Source organism: Geotrypetes seraphini, chromosome 1 (assembly GCF_902459505.1).
Source record: "Geotrypetes seraphini chromosome 1, aGeoSer1.1, whole genome shotgun sequence".
In the NCBI taxonomy this organism is placed as follows: Eukaryota; Metazoa; Chordata; class Amphibia; order Gymnophiona; family Dermophiidae; genus Geotrypetes; species Geotrypetes seraphini.
This window is the reverse complement of record NC_047084.1, coordinates 335,038,115-335,060,766: the sequence shown is the minus strand read 5'-3', so window position 1 is coordinate 335,060,766 and position 22,652 is coordinate 335,038,115. Positions and strand designations below refer to the sequence as shown.

The following is a 22,652-nucleotide window of genomic DNA, read 5'->3' as shown; positions in this document are numbered from 1 at the left end:
TCTGTTTCCCTCTCTCTACCCCTTCCATTAACTGTTCACCCTCTATCTCGCTCCTTCCATTCACTGCCCTCTGTGCTCTTTCTATCCAGTGTGCACCCTCTTTCTCTCTCTCTTCCATAAGGCATCTTCCCTCTTTCTATGCTCCTTCCATAAACTATCTATCCCGTACTCCTTCTCTCCTTTGTACATGATTGATTTCAACTCTGTCACCTCTCCGTTTTTCTCTCTCTGTCACCACCCTCTCCCCTATACTCTGGCATCTCTCTCTTCTCCTTTCTTTCCATCCCACCTCATGGTCTGGCATCATCCCTTCCCTGATTCCCGGCATCTCTATCCTTTCCTTTTCTTCCATCTATCCCTCCCCCTCCATGCTCTGACATCTTTCCCTCTTCCTTTTTCCTTGATCTGGCATACCTTCCTCCTTCCCTCCATGCCCTGGTGTCTCTTCTTCCCTCCAAGCCCTGGCATCTCCTTTCATTCCCTCCAGTTGGGTACAGCAACACTCTCCCCAATTCTCTCCCCCTCTACTCCCTTTCCTCCTTCTGTCACCCAAGGCCTGGCGTCCTGAACTTCATCGGGCAGCAGCAGCATTCACAATTCACTGCTGTTGCTGGCTTCAGGCTTTCCTCTCTGTCGGGTCCTGTCTTCATGAAACAAGAAGTAGGCAGGACCTGAAGCCGGCAACAGCGCGAATTGTAAAAGCTGCTGCTGCCTGAAGAAGGTAATGGCACCAGGCCTTGGAGCACCGAGGTAGACCGCTTCTCCCCCCTCCCAGCCGATCTCCCGCTGACCCTCCTATCTCCCCCCACAAGTGAACCTTTCCGACCCTCCCAGCGAGAGCAGCAAACCTCCCTCCTGGAGCGTCGGCTGCTTTGCGGCTTTCTCCTGCCAGTGAAGCGCCACTGATGACATCATCAGTGACGCAGCAGAGGGAGAAGAAAGCCGTGAAGCAGCCGATGCTACTGGAGGGAGGTTTGCTGCTCTCGCTGGGAGGGTGGGAGCGCGATAGGGCCGGCTGTGCACCCCCCCTAAGGCTGCACCCGGGGCGGACTGCCCCCCCCTGTCCCCTCCCTTGGTATGCCACTGCATGTTGGTAGAGCATCTCTTCCTCTGTACAGCTATTTCAGAATCTTTTTCTTTTTTGCAGAATAATGGATTCCAAGCAGAAGCAACGTGCCATCATTGAGTTCTTGACGAAAGAGGGATGTAGGCTATCTGACATCCACAGAAGGCTACAGAATGTTTACGGAGATGGCACCATTGACAAGAGTAATGTGCACAGATGGATGACTAAGTTGAAAGAAGTTGAAACTAGCATTTGGGACAAACCATGCAGTGGGAGACCATCAACTGCGTCCACTCACACAAATTGTCAGCAAGTGGACAGATTGATTCACATTGACAGATGAGTCACAATCCGTGAGCTTTCTGCAGAATTAGACTGCGGTCGCAATGCCATACAGAAGATGGTGGAAGATTTAAGGTATCGTAAAGTGTGTACAAAGTAGATAACTCGCCAGTTGACACCCAATTTGAAGGAGAGAAGGGTGGAAGTCTGCTCTGATTTGCTGGAAGCATTTGAAGCCAATGAAGACATTTTTTTTTCCAATCTGGTAACAGGGGATGAAGTGTGGGTGTATATTTATGATCCAGAAATGAATAATCAGTCCATGGAGTGGCATCACACTTCTTCTCCAAGGCCTAAGAAGTTCAAGAGCCAGTGAAAGAAAGTCATGGTCAGTGGCATAGTAAGAGGGGTGTGGGAGGGCAGTCCACCCTGGGCATGGTATTCCTAAGGGCACTGCACCCCTACTCAACAAGTGCACCCCTTGCCCTCCTCCGTACCTTTTTTTTACTTCCCTGGTATGAGGTTGCTGTCCGCATTGGCGCTCTCTCTGATGTCATTTTCGGGACCCGCACCTAGGAAGTGACACCAACGTGGGCATGCTGCTCACACCAGAGAAGTTAAAAAGGTATGGGGAAAGGGAAGGGGCAACATCATCCCGGTCACCACTCACCCTTTACTACGCCATTGGTCATGGTGACTGTTTTATGGATGATAAGGGCATCATTCTCCTTGATTTTCTGAAACTGGCCATACCGTGACCAGCGAGCGCTATATTAAGACATTCAAGAAGCTTAGAGAGGCCATTAGGAGGAAGAGACCAAACAAGAATCTGGAAACGATCCACATTCACTATGACAATGCGTGACCACTCACATCTTTGGCAACAAATCAAGAGATTAGGCTGGTCAGAGATCCCCCCATCCACCGTCCAGCCCAGATCTGGTGCCCTCTGACTTCCACCTGTTCAGACCCAATGAAAGACAGTCTTCGGGGAAAATAATTTGATAACACAGATGAGGTGAAAGTGTTTGTGAAAAAGTGGGTACGACAGTGCACGCCTGAATTCTTTCACAGAAGATTTGAAAGTTGGGTTCGATGGAGACTATGTTGCATAGTACCTTTGTATAGAGGAAGAGTTATTCTACCAACATGTGCAATTTGAATGACCTATGTCAGTTAATAAAAAAGTTATGCCTACTTTTGTATTGCTTTCCTATTAACTTTCTGTTCAAGTTAGTATTTGAATTTAGTATTTTCAAAAATTATAAATAAAAAAGGGCTCCGTTTTACACATTTTATGTAGGCATCCTGTTATGAAATTATCCTCATAGAGGAGGTGATAAAAGATGTGATTAAAATTCACAGTTTTACAGCAGCCAAATTTATCACGAGTCACTAATTAGTTCCCAGGTGAGTGACTTGGGCTGTAGGATCCATTTTGTGTTGATGTCACTCAGAATATCATGCATTCCTGGATGCAGCAACACAAAGATAGTGCCAAGCTGGGCCCATTATCTCTAGCATAACTTCCTCCCTTGAAACCTTTTCTAACTGATCCCTCTTGGCACTATGAGCATTGGGAGCAGCGCAGAGCATTCAGCGTGCCAGCTGGCACTAAAAACTGCTTTCATGGTTTTGTAAAAAAAAAAAAGGTGGGGTGTAAATTAGATTGAAGCTAGTATAGCGTGGGTCCCCAATAACTGGGGGCCCTTCTCCACTGCCCTATTGTTTCTATAGCCAGTATGCCCCTGGTGTGAATGGTATTTACTGCAAATGTATTTAAACAAGAAAACATAACATAAAATCAATTTCTAGACCACATAACCAGAAAGTTCTATGCAGTTTACAACAGAATAAAGTAAACCTACATCAATAAAAGAACTTGAGAAACTAACCTCCCCCCCCCCCTTTTACGAAACTGCGATAGCGGTTATTAGCGCAGGGAGCCGAGCTGAATGCTCCGCGCTGCTCCCAACGCTCATAGTGCCAAGAGGGATCAGTTAGAAAGAGCATTCAGCATGGCTCCCTGCGCTAATAACCGCTATTGCGGTTTTGTAAAATGGGAGGGGGGAGGGGAGGGTAAATTACCAAGAAATTTTGAGAACAAATGAGTTTTCAGTTGTCTTCTAAAATGTAAGCAGGACGTTGAAGTAAGTAAGAGCTGCTTAAAATCTTTATCCCAGGCTGCTGCCCGATAGGAGAGTGTTCGTTCATGGTATCTTGAAAATGCTGTATACCAGAAATCATGAATATACCACCTGATAATTACTGCTGCTGTCTCTAGTGGGACTGTTGTAATTTGTTCCAATTTTAGAGTCCAAATTTCATCTGAGTCCTTGTGATATTGCACCCAGTGCCCTGATGACAATAAGTACCATATTTTTGCAATTTCTATTTACAAATCTCGCTACTGTGCAACCTTTTCTAATTCCTAATTGCCCATATTACTGTCACTCAGAATTACTATATCAGTAAACCAAACAGTAATATCTGGAGTATTACGAGTGCAAGAATATGCATGCCTAAGTACAGTGCTTATTGCAAATGTCTTTAAGCAAGAAAATACTTGACAATCCTGTAAACCAGAAAAGAAGGATAATCTGAAGAAACTGGTAGGATAGGGATGCTTTTATAAGGTTATGTGGTAGACTGTAGCAGCTGACTATATGTTTTTGAAAAGGTGAGTACCATGATCTCCTGCCAAGAATTTGATACTGTCTTTTTTAAAGTGACTTTTATCATAAGAAAGTGCAACCAATGGTTTTAAAGAACAGAAGGCTTTTTTTTTTTAATTTCCTTTTCATGGCATTTGATATAGAAAAATGGCACAGGTTGCTTTTGATAGCTTTTCAACTTGTGCTCCAATACAAAAAGTGTCAAAATATGTCTCATGGGCCACAATGTGACTTACAAGAATGTGACAAAAGGCCAGAAATCTCCCAGGTCTTAATGTGTATGTATTTTAAAAAACATTTTATTCCACCTATTATTATTGAATTATAAGATTTCTAAGAAGTGAATAAAAAAGCATGTAGGTATGTAGGTGAATATCTTCTATGGGCTAGTTAATAGAGTGCATGGAAGGCAAAACTTGGGCATGTGTGCAGGTATCTTTTCAAAGCTGTGCTGTTTATCTTGTATAGACCAAGCCAAATATCTCCTAAATAACTTAAAATATTTGTCCCATAGGGTGTACTGAATTCATAATTCCATAAGGTCTAGGCCTTATAGCAATCTAATTTTGTGCGTTTTTTTCATTTTCCTTCCTTACCCACCAGTAGTGCAAGCTAAGAGGGCTGTGATGCCCATGACTCTACCTTTGTCTTCCAGTGCCCTCAGCCAATCATTGCTTTGTAGTGCTTTCAATCACATGAGACTTGTTTTGCACTTACCACTGTGTTTACCACATTATGAAATTCTAATATTCCACTTATTCAAATTCTAAGTGGTATACAGGTAAATATATATTAAAAAGTAATAGAGGAGTAGCCTAATGGTTAGTGGAGTGACCTGAAAATCAGATGAGCTACAGTAGGTGCAAATCTCATTGTAGCTCCTTGTAACTCTGGGCGTGTCACTTACCCAAATTGACCCAGGTACAAAGAAAGTACCTGTATATAACATGTGAACTGCTTTGATTGTAATTATAGAAAGGCAGTGTATCAAATCTCATCCATCTATGCATGGTAGCTAGCATCACTGCATTTGAATCTGTGTCAGAGAAGAGAACACAGCATTAAGGCAGGCTCTCACTATCCCTGGGCTTTGGTCTTACCTGGGTCATGCCTTAAGCCAGCATCAAATGATTGCCATTTTTTCCAGACCTTTTTGTGACTTGAAAGCTAACCTGACCTGCCCATTAAAATGTCGCTTTGTGATAAAAGTCACTGTGTCTGCTCTACGAACGCCAACATTTATCTGCAAAAGTCTTGGGGTTCTGCATGGGGAAATGGAAACGGACGCTTAGGTTGTGCTTTTTCTGAATCTGGGTGATGCTGCCAGATAACAGGGGGTCGCTGTCTTTTGATGCTGGTTGGAACAGCCTGATCTTGTATTTAGTTCACAATGAAATGGTGTTGGGTGATTCACAGTACAACTTGAATCATTAAGGCCAGGATTCTCATAAACCCACGTTACAAAGCGGAGGTCTGCTAACGCTGCCGCTTTGATAGCGAATTGAAAAAAGCGATACATTCTTTAAAAATCACGCAAGCAAATGAGGTTGATAGTGATGGGCACATGCTCAGAAAAAACGCCGTCAAGAAAAAAACAAAAACATAAACACAACAACAGCGGATTGATGCTCATACTCTCCCACTGCCAAGAAATCTTGACCACGCACCCCTGCAGCAGTAGAGATGCCCACACTCTCCCAAAGCCAAGAAATCCCAGCCGCACACCACCTTGCAGCGGGAGAGATGCCCACACTTTCCCGCTGCCAAGAAATCCTGACTGTGCACCCACCTGCAGCAGGAAAGATACCCTCTCTCCCTCACTGGCAAATGACCCCTCCCTGCCATAAAATACCTCCTTCCCAGCTCTGTTGCCCCTTCCCCCTTCCCTGCAAATTGATGCACAGAGGGACACGGACTCCCTCTTCCCTGGAGTCCTGCTTCATTGAAAATGGGATGCACTAGGGAGGGGCCTGAGGCTCTGATTGAGCCAAGTTGTTTAAGGCCCATTCCTGGGCCAATCAGAGCCTTAGGTCACTCCCCAGAATCACCGAGAAGGGGCCTAAGGTTCTGATTGGCCCAGACTCTTAAGGCTCCTCCTATGGGGCGTCCTGGTCAATCAGAGCCTTAGACCCCTTCCTAGTGCACCCAAGATACACCAGAGAGGGGAAGGCCCATCTTCAACGACGCAGGACTTCAGGGAGGAGGGAGTCCGCGTACCTCTGTGCATCAATTTGGAAGTAAGGGGGAGGGGCATCGGAGGCAGGGGAGAGTGTTCTATGGGGGGTGGGGGCGATTTGCCAACGGGGGAGAGTGGGCATCTCTCTCACTGCTGGGGGGGGGGAAGCGCAGCTGGGATTTCTTGGCAGCGGGAGAGTGTGGGCATCTCTCCCGCTGCAGGGAGGGGTGTCGCCACCACTGCAGGGGAAGGGATACAGTGGGAGAGAATGGGCATCTCTCCCACTGCATCACAACACAGGCTTTCTAACAGTCTCTGACACTGACCAGTACCTCTGGACCAGTCATTTTTTTTTGTCACCAAAAGTCGACACCGCTTTTAGAAAATGGTTCAGCATTTTTTAAGAATCCACTGAAGGGCTCATTTCAATGTTGGAGAGCCCATTTACATGTTATTGCTCACTATTGACAGAGATAATCTGTTTTGATCCGCTGCTAAAATGCTTACAGGCTAAACCGTCGGTAAACAGTTTAGCGACTGCGTTAAAGTTTTCAGAATCCGGCCCTAAGTTTAAGTTTAATAGTATTTTCTAGAGGCCAGGACAAATCCACTCCCTTTTGACTGGTGCCATGATTTCTGTGAGTAATGCTCTTAAGATTTTAGTGGTTAATTCTGACTGTCCATCCTCATATCTCCTATATTGTAGGAAAGTATTTTTGCAGAATGCAATAACTGTTCAATTTAAAATTTTCTAGCACCAAATATCCTATATAATAAAACCCTAGCCGCGCATGCACACTCCTACCTGCGGGTTCCATTTTCCCTGTTCCGTGAGATGTGGGTCCGTGGTGGCAGGAGTGCGCATGCGCGGGTCCCCAGCCTTACAGCACCTAACTACACTCGCCGGCAGGACTGGCTGCCAGCACTGGACTCCCTGCTCTGGTAAAAGTAAGTTCTTAGCCTTGCTGCCCCCCCCCCTTCCCTTCCCTTCCCGCAGTCCCGACTCCAAACCTGCCGACTCCAGCAGCGTCTGCATCACTCTACACACGCTGCTTCAGGGCCTAGAAGCAGCGTGTGTACAGTGCTGCAGACGCTGCTGGAGTTGGCAGGTTTGGAGTCGGGACCGCGGAAAGGGAAGGGGGGGCGGAGGCAAGGGACTACGAGAGCCGACCAGACTTCTAGCACCCATTAATGTAACGGGCTAAAATACTAGTTACAGTATATTCTTTTGACCTGACATAACTGTAAAATACTGATATCAAATTATATGTGGGTGCAAAAAAAATTTGATCAAGCAGAAAATAAAATATTAGACCTGGTATACATGGAGGGCCAATTTTGATAAGGCGTCTAAGTCCACCTTTGAATATTTCCTGTAAGACGTCCAAAGTCAGGTAGAGAAGTGGCCATTTTCAAAACCAGCAACATCACAAGACGTGCACCATTTTTTTAAAATTGTTTATTTAGAAGTCCTGGTCACCAGGATATCCATCCCATAGGCTATCCAACTTTAATTGCCATTTTTGACCACAAAACCGCCCAAGTTCAAAACATCCTAATCCAGACCATTAGAATGTGAGAGGGGCCAGCATTCTAATGGACTGACCACATAGACATACCAATAGAGCAGTGGTGCACCTTAAAGGGCACTGCTGTGAGCCAGAATTGCATCTCACCATAACCCCCTCACAATTTAAGGTGAGCCCTCCAAAACTCCCCCAAACCTACGATACCCACCTTTCTAATACCAAGGGAAGATTAGGTAATTGCCTTGGTTGGTTTTTTTTTTTTTTCTAGTAAATAGGCACCTCATTCCTGAACTCTTGGATAGTTATTCCTCTCCCATAATAATAATAGCCTCATTAGCATTTTCTTCACTCTGCCTCCAATCTCTCTGGGCAGTCCTCTGATTCCTCAGTTCATATCAAAGCAGATGATCAGTCCTAGAGTGGAGACATAAGAGAGAGGGGTGCATAGACTTTCCCTGAGAAATAAGTCTGTTCTGCTCATAACCCAAAACCCAAAATATCGAAAACAGGAAACATTGAACATATAAACATTTAGCATATAATGAGGTGGAATGAACTAGCTAAATACTCAAGTGCCACCTGCACTAACAGTTTTACAGGATACCTTCTGAATGCAATGAAGTAGCAGTATGTTCCTCTATCCTTGTCCTTATACGATAGAAAATGAAATGACATGAAGAAATGAACAAGAAAACTGGACTTCCTGGCTTGTCTGAGACAGTAAGCAGACTAATGAACATCTGACAGGTCAGGCTTCAAAAATGAGGTGCCTATATACTAGAAAGAAGATTACCAAGATAAGTTCCTGATCTTCCCTTCTAGTGCAATAGGCAACTCATTGGGACATATAAAAGCATCTAGCGTGGGACAGATGAGCCTGTTGAAAGAACACAGGAGTCGAAGGTGGTGGCCAATTTAAAGGTGATTAGAAAGTTGCTCTTTCCACTCTGTAAAATTTTGTGAAAGTACGTAGAGAGGACCATCTGGCCACTCTGCAAATCTCCTCAGGAGAGACTACTGTAGCCTCCATCCAGGAGGATGCTACTCCCCTAGTTGAATGTGCCTTTAAGGATACATTCAACTTCTCACTCCCGATATAGGCCAACAAAATGGCCATATGAATCCACCTTGAAATGGTCACTTTGGAAGCTGGTCAACCCTTACAGGCTGCACCTACCACCACAAAGAGATGATCTGGCAGTCGAAAATCATTCATCACTTCTAGATAATGAAGAAGCATTCTACAAGCATCTAACAATTTCAAGACTTTATTTGTCGTCTTGGATTTCAAGGAAGTGAAGGTGGGCAACCGTACTTCTTGTTTGAAATGAAAACTGGAAACCACTTTTGCAAGAAAAAAGGTATAGTACACAAAATCATTCCCAACTCCAAAATTTTGAGAAATGGTTCCCTGCAGGAGAGGGTCTGCAGTTCCAACACCCACCGAGCTGAAGTGATCGCCACTAAAAGCGTTGTCTTAACTGTGAGGTCCAACAATGAAGCCCACTCCAGTGGCTCATATGGAACTTTAGCTAGCACCCACAGGGCAAAATTAAGGTTCCACAATGGAAAGGGGTGTTGCACTGGAGGGCGCAAGTTCAAAGCCCCTTTCAGAAACCTGGCCACAGCTGCATGTGAAGCCAAGGACTTTTTGTGCACTTGTAGTTTGAAATATGAAAAACCTGTTACTTGAACCTTGAAGGAGCCCACCGTCAGACTTTTCTTAAGTCCCTCCTGCAGGAATTCTAGGACTGAAGAAATCGGAGTTGGATCCTCACTCTTCTTTACACACCAGACCTGAAAACACTTCCAGGCTTTTGCATAGGTGGCCAATGTTGACTGATTCTTAGATCGTAAGAGAGTGGCAATCATCCCATCCAGATAGCTTTTACATGTTAAGATTGCCTGCTCAAGAACTATGTCATAAGCTCAAAGTGCTCCAGATCCTGCAGGATAACTGGGCCCTGCATAACCAAACCCGGATGGAATGGAAGGCTGAGATCCTGGTCCCTCTTTAGATGGATAAGGTCTGCAAACCATGGACACCACAGCCAGTCTTGTGTGACTAGAACTACCTGCCCTGGGTGCACCATTATTCTTTGGAGGACTCTGCCTATGATGGGCCACAGAGGGAAAACATAAAAGAGCCCTGCCTTTGGCCATGGTTGCACCAGGGCATCTAAGCCATTGCTTCCTGGCTTGTATGTTCAACTGAAGAACTGTGCCACTTTCTTGATGGCCGCTGACACCATCAAATTGAATGTTGGATGCCTCCAACAACTCACAATGCTGTTGAATGCCTCCTTAGATAGAGCCCATGCTATGGGATCTAGGGCCTTCCGGCTGAGATAATCTGCTTCCTCATCTTCCACTCCTGCTACATGCACTGCCAAGAGAGCCAGTAGGTGGGTCTCACCCACCAAAACAACATTTGAGCTTCCAGGCATAGAGGAGCACTCCTGGTGGTGCTCTCATGCTGATTGACATAAGCTACCGCTGTTGTATTGCCTGAGAAAACTCATACAGCCTTGCTCCACAGTGCACTCCCAGACACTTGCAAAGCCAGGTGTATGGCTCTCAGTTCCAACCAGTTGATCAACAACTTCTGGGAGGGAGACCAGCATCCCTGAATTGGGCACCCTTCACAATGCACTCCCCAACCATAGAGACTGATATCTGTAGTCAGAATCACCCATGAGGAGATGCGGAGAAGAACTCTTCAAACCAGGGACTGAGGCTCCAGACTGCATCTCGCCTCCACTATCCAAGGTACATGCATATGTAACACATCCCTTTGTGGACACCAGTGGGATAGAAGTGCATCCTGGAGTGGGCACAAGTGTGCCCTTGCCCAGGGGACCACATCTATAGTCACTACAATTGGCTTCAGCACCTGCAGTCAGTGCAGACCTGTCCCAAAACTCCCTTATCTGTTGCATGAGCTTTGTTCTGCGGCCTTTTGTCAGAAAAATTTTGTTCTCCTTTATATTGAACAGAACCCCCAGATACTCCAAGAAATGTGTTGGCTCCAGGTGTCTCTTCCAGAAGTTGACTACCCAGTCCAAGTTTTGCAGTAGCTGAACCACATGTTTCACTGCTGACCTTCCTTCGGATTCAGATGGAACTCTTATCAGCCAATCATTCAGATACCGATGCACCTGTATCCCCATCTTGCGGAGGTGCGCTTCTGCTATCACCATCACGCCAGTGAAGGTGCATGGCGCCATGGCCAGTCCAACTAGCAGGTCCAAGAACTGGAACCATATGAACTTGGGACATCAGAGAGAACGCTGAATCTGACGCAGGCAGCAAGTTGGCGGCTGCTCGCATGGAAGTTAAAAAGGTACGGGGGAAGGGGCACATGCGCGGCAAGGGGAGGAGTGGGAAGGGAGGGAGCAGAGAAGAGGAGGGGCGCCGGTGCACTGAGGAAGATGGCGCCTGGGGCCCCCCCCCCTTACTGCGCCACTGGTCTCACTGAAAACATTCTTGTTTAAAGAAGCATACTACTCAAGATGACTTGAAGTAGAACTGTACTACACTGCCGAGGAATAGCTGTGTAATGTTCAGTGTTACTATGATTTGTGAAAAGTATAGGCTATATTGTTATGCCTTGTTAACTCATGTATGTACGTCTGAAATCCACCTAAAAACTAACTGATTGTGCGGAATAGAAGTATTATAAATAAATAAATAAAGACAGACCACGTCATAGCTATCTGGAGAGTGCAGGGGTGGTCTGGGACGGCACTGTATGTCATCTGGGTATTGAGATTTATCATTATCTGGATAACTTAGGATGACAGAAAAGCGATCCTGGATTTTCAACACCAATATCCATTTAGCAGGCAGGGCTGAAAATTGGGATATACAGTAGAATCCCTATTATCCGGGACTCTCACCCAACCAGCAAAAAAAAAAAAAAATTTGTCTTCACTTCAGCCCCCCGAAGCAGCACCAGCAGTCCTGACCGGACAACCCCCCCTCTCCATTCCTCCCTACAGCCCCCAAAGCAGCAACGGCAGTGGTCCTGATCTGCCAACCCCCTCCCTCACTTATCCAAAACAGCAGCAGCAGTGGTCCTGACTTGCCAAGCCCCCCCCCCCTCACCTTCCCAAAGCAGCAGCAGTCGGTTAACAGAGCCAGAGCTGTAAACAGGCTATTCGCAGCCAGCACCAGCAGGGCTTTTGCTGCATCATGTGGCAGAGGAAAGAGCCTGCCGGGGCTGGCCGTGAGTAGCCTGTTTACAGCGCTGCCTGTACTGACCGGCTGCTGCGGCTGCTTTGGGTGAGGGAGGGGAGGGGGCTTGGCGGGTCAGGATTGCTGCCGTTGCTGCTTCAGGGCTGAAGGGAGGGAGGGGTTAGTGGGTCAGGATCACTGTAAGGTTCTGAAACAGTAACCACGTCATGGATGAATGTGACTTTGTACCACAGCAGAAAAAAAGTGTGGGTTGGTGTGAGAAGTGATATGCACAGTACTATTTATATGTTAATAGTGATAGTCATTGGATATATTGAATGAGTCTTGAAGAGCATATGTGATAATTAATTATGAATGAAAATTAAAGAGATTAATGAGAATTCATCATGAGATTAATGTTAACTCACCCATATAAATGTATGGTTTAAATGGTATTTTTAATTAGAAATCATGTTAAGCTGAGCCTAATCTTATTTCAGTGAGTGTTTGCTATTGAGATGATAGTGAGCTGTTTTCTTTTTGGTGTGACTTCCATTATTTTTTCGCTTCATTTTTTATAATTCAGATGAAGCCCATTTAAAGCATGACCCCTGATGCAGCTGCTGTAGCCCATGAAACAGGTCCCGTTGGGGCTAGGCTTAAGATAAAGCGTTACTTTATATTTCAATTGATGAGCAGCAAAAGCAATTATTCTTTGTTTAAAATTAATTGAACTGAATGTGCAAAGCATATTTTTAAAAAATGTCAATCTAAGTGCATTATATTTATATGTGAGAGGTTTCTCAGGGTCGATGACAAAGAAGAAATCACAGCTTTAATGGAGCTGTTCCTCCAATGCTGAAATCTTCAGGCTGCCAGTTGGGCTGTCTGACTGAACTTCAACCCCCCACAGCCACAAAAAAGGAGGGAGGCGAAATGCGGATGGCACCCTGACGAGCCCTATTAAGCCCCCTGCACTAAAATCCGTGAAAAACATGCACACACAAAAAAGAAATATACAGAGCAGATCAGAAAAACTCCTTCTACCTTATGTGCACAAGGAAAAACTGAAGGGGGCAGAAAAGTCCTTTGGTGATGGAGGAGGAATTGAAAAGCTGGAGTGGATTCCTTCACTGCTCGTGAGCATGGGGAGAATACCCCAGCATTCAGCATGACACAACTATTGCACTGGAATATGCATTGTTCCTTTGCTATGAGATTTTCTGTTTTGCAATGGTACTATTGCCTTTTTCTATTGTTTTAATCTACAATTTGAAACATTTTGTTGTTTCAGTATAAATTTTGTAGCTATTTCATGGTTGCTGTCATGATATTGTAAGAGTTATCAAAAGAAAATAATAAAGTTATTTGATAAAAAAAGAAGAAGTAAATATGGGTTTCAGATTTACTTTTGTTACCTTATATAATTTAGGAGCAATAGTAACTCATGTATATCTAGAAGTGATCACAATTGCATTTTAGGCTGCTATCTCAGGGGCAGTGGAATTCCCTTTTGTCTGGAGATACCCAAGCTCCATCCCAACTCTGCCTCCAAGATTATACCACTGATTTTAATCGTCATTATCTTTATCATCCCCAGCCCTTCCAATTCCCTCCCTGAATCTTTCGCCTTCTCCTTAGTCCCACCTTTCTTTCTCCTTTGGGCTCCAAATGACCTATCGGTGGCAACCAAAGGGGTAGGGTCCCTGCAAGCAGTGGCATTCTACAGGGTGGGCCACGAAAAAGTAGACTGCCTCTAACGGGTGCCAGAAGGATGGTGCTCTCCCTGGAACAGCGAATAGTGACTGTGGAATGCTATAGACGTGAACGAGGACCACTTTCACCATCTATTGTAACTTGTGGGTAAGTGAATAAAAAACAATCCATTACTTGCTCATCTTGTCATACTTTTGCTGGAGGTGGGCCACTTTTCTGTGGCCCACTGTACTTTACAGTAGCATCAGTGTCAAAGGGCCTGGAATGAAGTGGAGGGAAAGAGCTAGTACCATATCCCAGCAGACATCCGCATGGCAATCAGCAGGCAGTCAGAAGTTATATGTCATATCGATTCTGGCTCTCTGCTGATTGTTGAAGCTGGAGGAAGGAGACAGAATAATGACTACAGGTAGCGGCTATGCTACAAAGTTGGGGGGGGGTGTGTACCATGGCACCTGTGGCTCCTTCCCCCTATTTCAACATCTATTAACCAACAATAGTGTATGATAATCATGTTATATGCTGCAAAACTTGTTTTATGAAAGTGGGTTTCGCTATAGATGACACACAAAAATGCCATTATTACACGCTAAGCTTTACCAAAGAGGAACCTTATAACCTAATGCACTGAAATGTTAAAACTGACAATGCTTTTATATCATTTTGAATGTCTTACCATCCAAATCGCTTGGGCTACATTTAATAAAGTACAGTATACATTAACGTGTTGTCTACTTCATTTATCCAATAGGACCTACTGATGACGCATGTTAATAGTGTCAGCATGCTAATGAGGTAGTATATGTTAATATATGGACTTCCATAATAAAATGCTAAAAACCTATAGAGAATGCATTTATGTTCACGTGGTTAGGTTCAAACAATTTTTATTGATTCAAACACAGCAAATACAACACCAGCGCACCCCAAAGATGCACAGTACAAATAATAATGCATCATATAAAATAATAGAACAAGCATATACAATAAAAGAGTAACATCAGTCAAACTCCCTCCCCTTCCTTCTCTACATAGGGCAAGTGAGATTAATGAAGGTGGAAAGGTACTGCAAAGCCCTGTACTCTTATGAACCCCAAAAATGTCACACCACCCCTTCCCCCCACCTGAGCCACTTATCCTATCTTTGACTAATTGTCAGAACCTTCAATACACCCCATTTCCCCTCCTCAAACCCTCCCCCTTTCCTCCCCCCAGTGATACTCTCCACTCCGCCCCACCAGTACTTACCATTACTCTCCCAACTCAACTAACTAACAAATTAGGACAACCATCTTAAAACCCCACTACAACCCTTAGGATGTAAGACTTGCAGATAAGGCTCCCATATATTCAAAAACAACATCTTTCGTTTCCTAGACCCTCTGGCATCTCGCGCCTCCCAAATGACCAACTGATGCAATTGGTTCCGCCAATGCCAATATGCCAGAGGGTCCGGAACCGTCCAGCACTGAAGAATGTTCACATGGTTAAATAAAAGAAGCTAAAATCTGGATGTCCAAATTTATTTATTTTTTTTTATTTTTTTTTAATCATCTAGTTAAATGTCTTGTCCACCAGGACGTCTAACTTTACACCCCATTTTCGATCACAAAACCATCTAAAGTTGAAAAATGTCCAAATGAAGCCCATTTGGACATGGGAGGGGCCAGCCTTCTAATGGACTGGCCACACAGAGCTACCAAAAGAACATTGGACCACACTAGAAGGCCCTGTTGTGAATTTCACATAAACAGTGCCAGAAGTACATCTCACCATAACCCCCTTCTAATGTATGGTGAGTCCTGCAAATCTCCCCTAAAACCTATTATACCCACCTGACCACCACCCCAATAGCCCTTATGGCTGTAGGTAGCACCTATACAGCAGTATTGTAGGGTTTTGGTGGGCTCGTACTGTCCACCATTAATGTAGTAGTTAGAATGGGGTACTGGGGTTCAAGAAAGGATTGGACAAATTCCTACTGGAAAAGAGGATAGAGGGGTATAGATAGAAGATTACTGCACAGGTCCTGGACCTGCTGGGCCACCGCGTGAGTGGACTGCTGGGCACGATGGACCTCGGGTCTGACCCAGCAGAGGCATTTCTTATGTTCTTATGGCCCTGGCTTCTTCTCTCTATGGTACACTAGCCCAGCCACCTGACTACTTAACACACTTGTGTGATGCTCTACTAGGCTTTCCCATACCATGTGCTGCTGTTCTAGAGCCAGGCATATAGTTTTATTAAAATTTTGGGTCGGAGGGGGGTCAGTGACCACTGGGGGAATGTGTGGGGGACATTACTTAATCCCTCCAGTGGTTGTCTGGTCAGTTTGGGTACCCTTTTGACACTTTGATGCTTTTCAAACAGGTCTAGGTGATAGCCTCTAAAGTTCCATCCAAGACAGCCAGGGATAGGTTTGATTATAGCTGCAGGATGCCCAAGTCTAATCCCGCCCATTCCCCACCTCTCAACTCTCCCATTTCTACTCTGGATGCACAGTGGGTTAGATGTCCTGCTAGACGTCCAGAAAGTCATCTTTGAGAATGCCCACTTGGATGTTTTGTCTTGTAAGACATCCAATTGCTGGTTTATGCTGTTTTTTGGACGTCTATCTTTTTTGAAAATGAACCTCATGGAGCGGCATAATAAAAATAAAGTCTAAGGGGTCCTTTTATCAAGTTGCGCTAGGGGTTTAATGCGCGGCGTTAGTTTTTTAGCCGGCCGCGGGGGTTAGCACGTGATGAAATGTCCGACGCGCTAACCCTGCTAGCGCAGCTTGATAAAAGGAGCCCTAAGTCTGTTTTGGGCCTAGGGCACTAGTCGCCTAAAGTCGGCAGCATCTAAAGTCCATTCTCGAAAAATACGTCCAATATATATATATTTTTTGAGAATCGCCTAATTATACGTCCAGCCGTTTGATCGTCCAGACCGCCAAGTCGTCTATCTTTATACTGCATTCTCATCCCAAAAAAATCATCCAAGTTCAAAACACCTAAAATAAGACATTTTGGACATGGGAGGAGTCAGCAAAGTGATGGACTGGCCACCCAGACATGGCAACAGAGTAGTGGGGCACCTTACAGAGCTCTGCTTTGAACTTTACAAAAAGGGTGCCACATAAACATCTCATCACAACTACCTTGCAGGTCATGGTGAGCCCACCAAAACACCCCCAAAACCGACTATACCCACCTGCACATTAGGGCTGCAGATGCCACCTATATGGCAGTAAACCTATATGGCCTATATGCCACCTATATAGCTGCAGATGCCACCTATATGACAGTTCAGTAGGGTTTAGGGGTTTTTTGGTGGGTTCAAATTTTTCACCATGAATGCAGTGCTCAGAGTGGCTTATGGGCCTGGTTCCTCCTCTCTATGGTTCACTAGCTCACCCCCTAGACTACCTCTGTGCAGATCTACTAGGCTTTGCTAAGCCAGGTGCTAATGTTCTGGAAGCAGGTATGTATGTTTTCAATCTGATTTTTATGGTGGAGTGGGAGGGTCAGTGATCACTGAGGGAGTGTATGGGATCAGTGCTTTATCCCTGCAGTGGTTATCTGGTCACTTTGGATACCTTCTGGGCACTTATACCTGTTTTTAGATCGCTTAAGTCGCAACATTTAAATTCCGTTTAGGCAGTCTCGTCAAACTTTTGATTATTGCTGCAGGATGACTAAGTTTGGTTGGCCCACATCCCGCCCACCTCTGCCCTAACCACTCCTTGAAAAATGCCCCTTTTCGCTCTGGATGTACAGCAGCAGTCAAGAGGCCTAAGATGCCTTTAGATACGTCTAAAACCCATTTCGATTATCGGCATTTGGACGACATGTCTTTTAGGTTGTCCAAGTGCCAATTTAGGTGGGGGTTTTTTAAAGATGTATTTCATTTTGATTATCTACCTCTCAGTGTATTTGCAAAAAATATGGTTCACAATAAATAAGAATTGCCAGACATATGAAATTATGGATGAAGGTATTGAAAATACCCAAGCAAAAATATTATGGGACTTCAAAATCCTTAACAAAACACCCCAGACTTTACTGTCACTGAAAAAAGCCTTGTTTGGTTTACCGGTATAGGCATTCTGAGAGACAGAAATGAGGAAGATAAAGAATTAGTAAGCAGAAATTGCAAAAACTTGGAAAATAAATCAACAATTCTACCTATTGTCATCAGGGCACTCAGTGCAATATCACAGGAACTCAGAAGAAATGTGGATTCTAAAATTGGAACAAATTACAACAATCCAACTTCAGACACCAGGCAATGTTGGACACCTCCTACACTATCAGGGTGCCACCTTCATGATTCCCGAGAACTTGGGCAGGGCTCGAATCAGGATGGGAACCAGTGGACACTAGCTGTGACCCTCTATTTGTGAATGGGGGATAATGATAATCACATAAGGAGCATATGAGAAATCTATTTTATTCATTTATTTTAAAAATTGATATACCTTCTACAACTAGGCGGTTTATAGATATGAGCATAAAAACAAAATCTTAAAAACAACTACACTTCTCCCTCCTTCGCTGTGATAGGGGATTAACAGAACCGCAAATACGGAAAAACCGTGAATAACTTTTTCATATGTTATTCGCTGTTTTCTATTAAAAACCATTGTGAATATGGTGAAACCGCGAATAACACGGTGGGAGACCTGGCCTGTTCCTGAAGGAGAGGCAACACACGGTGAAGAAAGTGCCGGGAATCGGCGATTTTCTCAGTAAACGCTTGGAATCAGCGATTTCTCTATGCAAGCTGATGTGATTTGGTGGGAGGAGCCAGCAAGCTAAAAACCGTGAATAATCGAAACCGCGAATGCTGAAACCGCGAATACGGAGGGAGAAGTGTACTATTAAAATAACCCACTGTGAAACTGAAAACCTTGGCCCTTTCACAAAAATGCTGTAACAAACAATTGTTTTCAATAATTTTTAAAATCTTAGTCAGTCAGAACACAGCCGTAACTGTAACATGTAAAAAAGACTTCTTCCTTCCCCATATACACTAACAAGATGAAAATATGAAATTTAATTTTAAAAAAATGGATGTGCCATTTTATCTATGTCCACAGATATCAGTCCCCACCTTCTACCAGCTCCCACTGGGTGTTTGAGTAGGCTGTGCCATCCATGCCTCTTGGAGGGGGGGGGGGGAAAGGCAGGGAACAAGAGTGGAAAGGGGCACTAAGGTTAGGTTACAGCGCAGTCCTCACAATGCCCCAAGCCCATTTTGAACGCAGACAGTTCACTTGCAGTGTAGAACTGGGTTTCAAATTCATTCTATAAGAAAGTTAAGAGAACAATGCAATAGAAGGGGGTGCTGAAAAGTTCTCAGCCCAACCAACCAACTCCCTAAATTCTGAGCCCTGAAAAGAATGTTATCTTATTTTGTTAAGTGACAATTTGCAGAAACGAAATTCTGTTTTTTTTTGGACATTGTTTCAGATCATTGATTGAACCATATCCACCTCATTCTCTTCATGGTTGGCCTGAGAACCTTTCAGCACTCCCTGTATAACTGGAAAGCCCTTGCCCCTTTGATTTCTCAGACTCTCTCTCTCTTTCTCTCTCTCCCTCCCTCCCCTCCCCCCTTCTTGTTCAGTTTCTCTAGCAGCCTGCCCTCAAGGTCTGACCTGTTTCCCTCTTCCCTTTTCCTGCCTGCTAGCTCCTGAGTGTGTAGTGTGGATGAACCCAGCCGGCTCAGAACAAGAAGCTGTTTCTCTGGATTTCCCCCCCCCCCCTTATTCCCTGAAGGTCCAGGAGGTGCTAATAATCCAAGTTTAGATCAACAGATATGATTTCACAGAAGCAGAATGGAACAGTGCCTGCCTGCTTTCTCTCCCCATATGGTGCATATATTTAAAAATAAAATGTGAAAAGAAGACAGGAATATTATATTTTTGCATAAATACATACAGGACTACACAATTTCAGAATACCAAGAAATGTCATCATTTCTTTCTATCTTTTCCTCATTTTTAATTCAAAAGTATCCATATTGCAGATTCCGGGGTATTTTTTCTTTTCTTTTCATCTTTCCACCTTACGATGTAACATTATAAGCAGGACTGAGACCTGAGGAATAGTATAATTGGGAGATCATAAAATCTTCACTCCCTGCCTGACCTCCCTTCTACAGGGAGAAAGATTCCTCGGTCACAGGTGACCCGCCCTTTGCCACAGCTGGTTTCTAGTATAGATGTGCTTTTCCAAAAATTAAGATCTTTACTTCCACCCAAAATCCATGTGCATTTGCAGTTTCTTATGACTCCAGAATTCAATGTGTGTAGCCAGTGTATGCATCTTTATCAGAATAAACACAATATCCCAGTGAAACGAAACAGATGCACAATGATTTTTTTTTCTGATCCTGCTATCTCACACACAGACCTTTCCATTTCTTTTTATGACAGTCTTTATACTCACATTAATCCCTCCGATTCTTGTAGTGAACGCGCAAATTTGTAAAAAAAAAAAAAAAAAGAACCCCAAAAAAACAATCTAAAAGAAAACTAAAACTGCCAAGATTTGGAAGAGAAAGTCCTCTTTTCAGTACATCACTGCTGAGTGAATCTGCTGAGAGAGAGAAAGAGAGAGAGAGAGAGAGACAGAGGAGGGCGGAATAATGACAGTCTGCCTATGCTCACAGCATGAGCAGAGGAGGTTAAAAGAAAGTGTGTGTGTGAATCTGTATGTGAGTGAGAGAGAAAGGGAATGAAGGTTTTCATGATCTATTGGGCACAATCCCCATATATATATATTCAACACTAGTCTCTCCTTGTTCTCTTGTCTTGCCCCTCCCACCATGCCTTCCTCCCACTTTGTTTCTCCCTCTAGAGCACTGATTTGTTAGCATGAAGCAGAATAATATTGTAGTTAAGCCCACAGGGTTCAGCACGCTTTGTTCTCCTCAGCAAACACAACATTCAATCATGACCGTAAGAAATTTCCTAAGCAGAAAAAAAAACTGGGAGGTACCAGAGAAGACCAAAAACGTTACAAAAAAAAAAACAACCCCTCACACCCATACACAAAAGAACAAATTGAAATATCAGTTCATCTTACCGTGCCTTTCATTATTGCTTCATTAATGATCAACAATATACATGAGAATTGTTTCTTAGATATGAGCAATTATTGCCCTCCCCCCATTTTTGTCTGTTTTTTTAACAGTACACATTTATTTTTATAACATTTTTAACATGTTAGATCTTTTTAATGCATGTTAATTCCTAGATTAAATCATATTAAATTGATTTTGACAGCAATAACATTTTTAAGGAGGTCTAACAAACCAAATGTATGCTAATGAATGCACATTACCAATGAGCTTCATGTCTTCTAATAATGTACAGAATTTCACAGTATGAGGGGGTGCTGAAAAGTTCTCAGCCCAGCCAAGAAGAGAATGACATGGATATGGTTCAATCAATGATCTGAAACAATTTTTAAAAAGCCAAAAACAAGCCCATAGAACTTCAGTTCTGCAAATTGGTACTTAACGAAATGAGATAACACTCTTTTCAGCTACAGTAGCAAAATAATGCTCAGAATTTAGGAAGTTTGTTGGTTGGGCTGAGAACTTGTCAGCACCCCCTCATAATTAAGACCAGCTAGAGAATACTTTTCCCAGTTAGATGGAATCACTTCTATATACACTTGCTGTGATATTGCTTCAGTTTTAGATCTGATCTAATCTAATGTTTTTTGATTTTTTTTAAAAAAAAATTATTTATTGATTTTCAAAACTTAAATAGTGCAATACAACAAATGTAACATATAATACAATAAAAGCACATTCAACTTACACATGTTCTTAATGAACCATTTTCCCCCACCCACCCAATGATTATTCAATAAAACACAAAAACATAGATTACCGCAAAAAAACCATTACCTATTCTAATTAATGATATCTTCCCATCCATTCAACCACCCCCAAATGTAAGTACCCTACAACAAAACTAAGACAGAAATAATCCCACCTCCCTCCAACCCTTCCCTGGATATGAACCTAAATAAACAAAAAACTGACTCACGTCAATCTAATCTAATCTTCAATTTCTGGGTCGCTCTATGCCTACCTAGGTTCAAGGCAACTTATAAATCAAGAAGTTTACATTACATTAAGAGTTACAACAATGAGATATAAAGTAAACAATATACTATGAGGTAGTTACCAGAGATAAGAGAGGTAGTAATCATTTAATAGAGAGGAACAATGAGCTGTCATTAAAATTACAGTACAGCAGTTTGAAGTAACAATACAGTTGAGTTACATTCAAGTAGATTGGTGCGATTATGTTATGTAGAGTTTGGGGAAGGAGTTCTTGAGGTTTCTGGATGGGTGAAATGATGTGTAGAATGCTGTGGAAGAGCTTACTTGTTAAGTATCAATGGAGTATATGTTCTCAAAAAGGAAAGCCTTCAGTTTCTTTCAAAATCTGGAGTAGTTAGGTTCTGTCTTACTAATTGTTAGATAATTTTTCCAGGTCTTAATGACGAGGTAGGTGAGTAATGAATTAAATATGCACTTGTATTGTACACTCTTGGGAGAGGAAAGGATCAATTGAAATGCTTTGTTTTCTGGATGATATTGACCAGGAGTTGATGAAAAGGTTTATAAGTGGCTCTGTAGAGTTCGCATATAGGATGTTGAACATTGCACGTGATAGTTTGATGGTGATGTGAAAGTTAATAGTTAGCCAGTGAGGTCTACTCTAGTAAGGTGAGATGGAATCATATTTATTCAGTTTGAATATTAGTCTTATTGCTGTATTTTGTATCAGTTGTAGTTTGTGCATGAGGTTAGAGTTAATGCCAGCATAGAGAGAGTTACAGTAGTCTAGTTGGGATAATACAAGCATCTGTGTCAGTATGACAACTCACTCATTGAAAGAGGATAGAAAGAGACAAGAGAGATGCCCAAAGGCATTTTTGTGAGTGTGCATGTTGTTCCTTTGGATGCCTATAATTTTAAGCTCCTATGAGCGTCGGGAGCAGAGCGGGCCATTATGCGTG

The 22,652-nt window shown here is 43.4% G+C and overlaps 1 protein-coding gene across 1 annotated transcript in view; it reads right to left on the bottom strand.

The window, feature by feature from the left end:
- SNCA (synuclein alpha) overlaps nucleotides 1–20,078 on the bottom strand; it is a 272,359-nt gene extending 252,281 nt beyond the window's left edge. Inside the window, exon 1 of the mRNA XM_033958983.1 lies at nucleotides 20,058–20,078. The gene's annotated coding sequence lies outside the window, so the exon portion shown is untranslated. The remainder of the gene's footprint in view (nucleotides 1–20,057) is intronic.
- Between the last annotated feature and the right edge of the window lie 2,574 nt (nucleotides 20,079–22,652).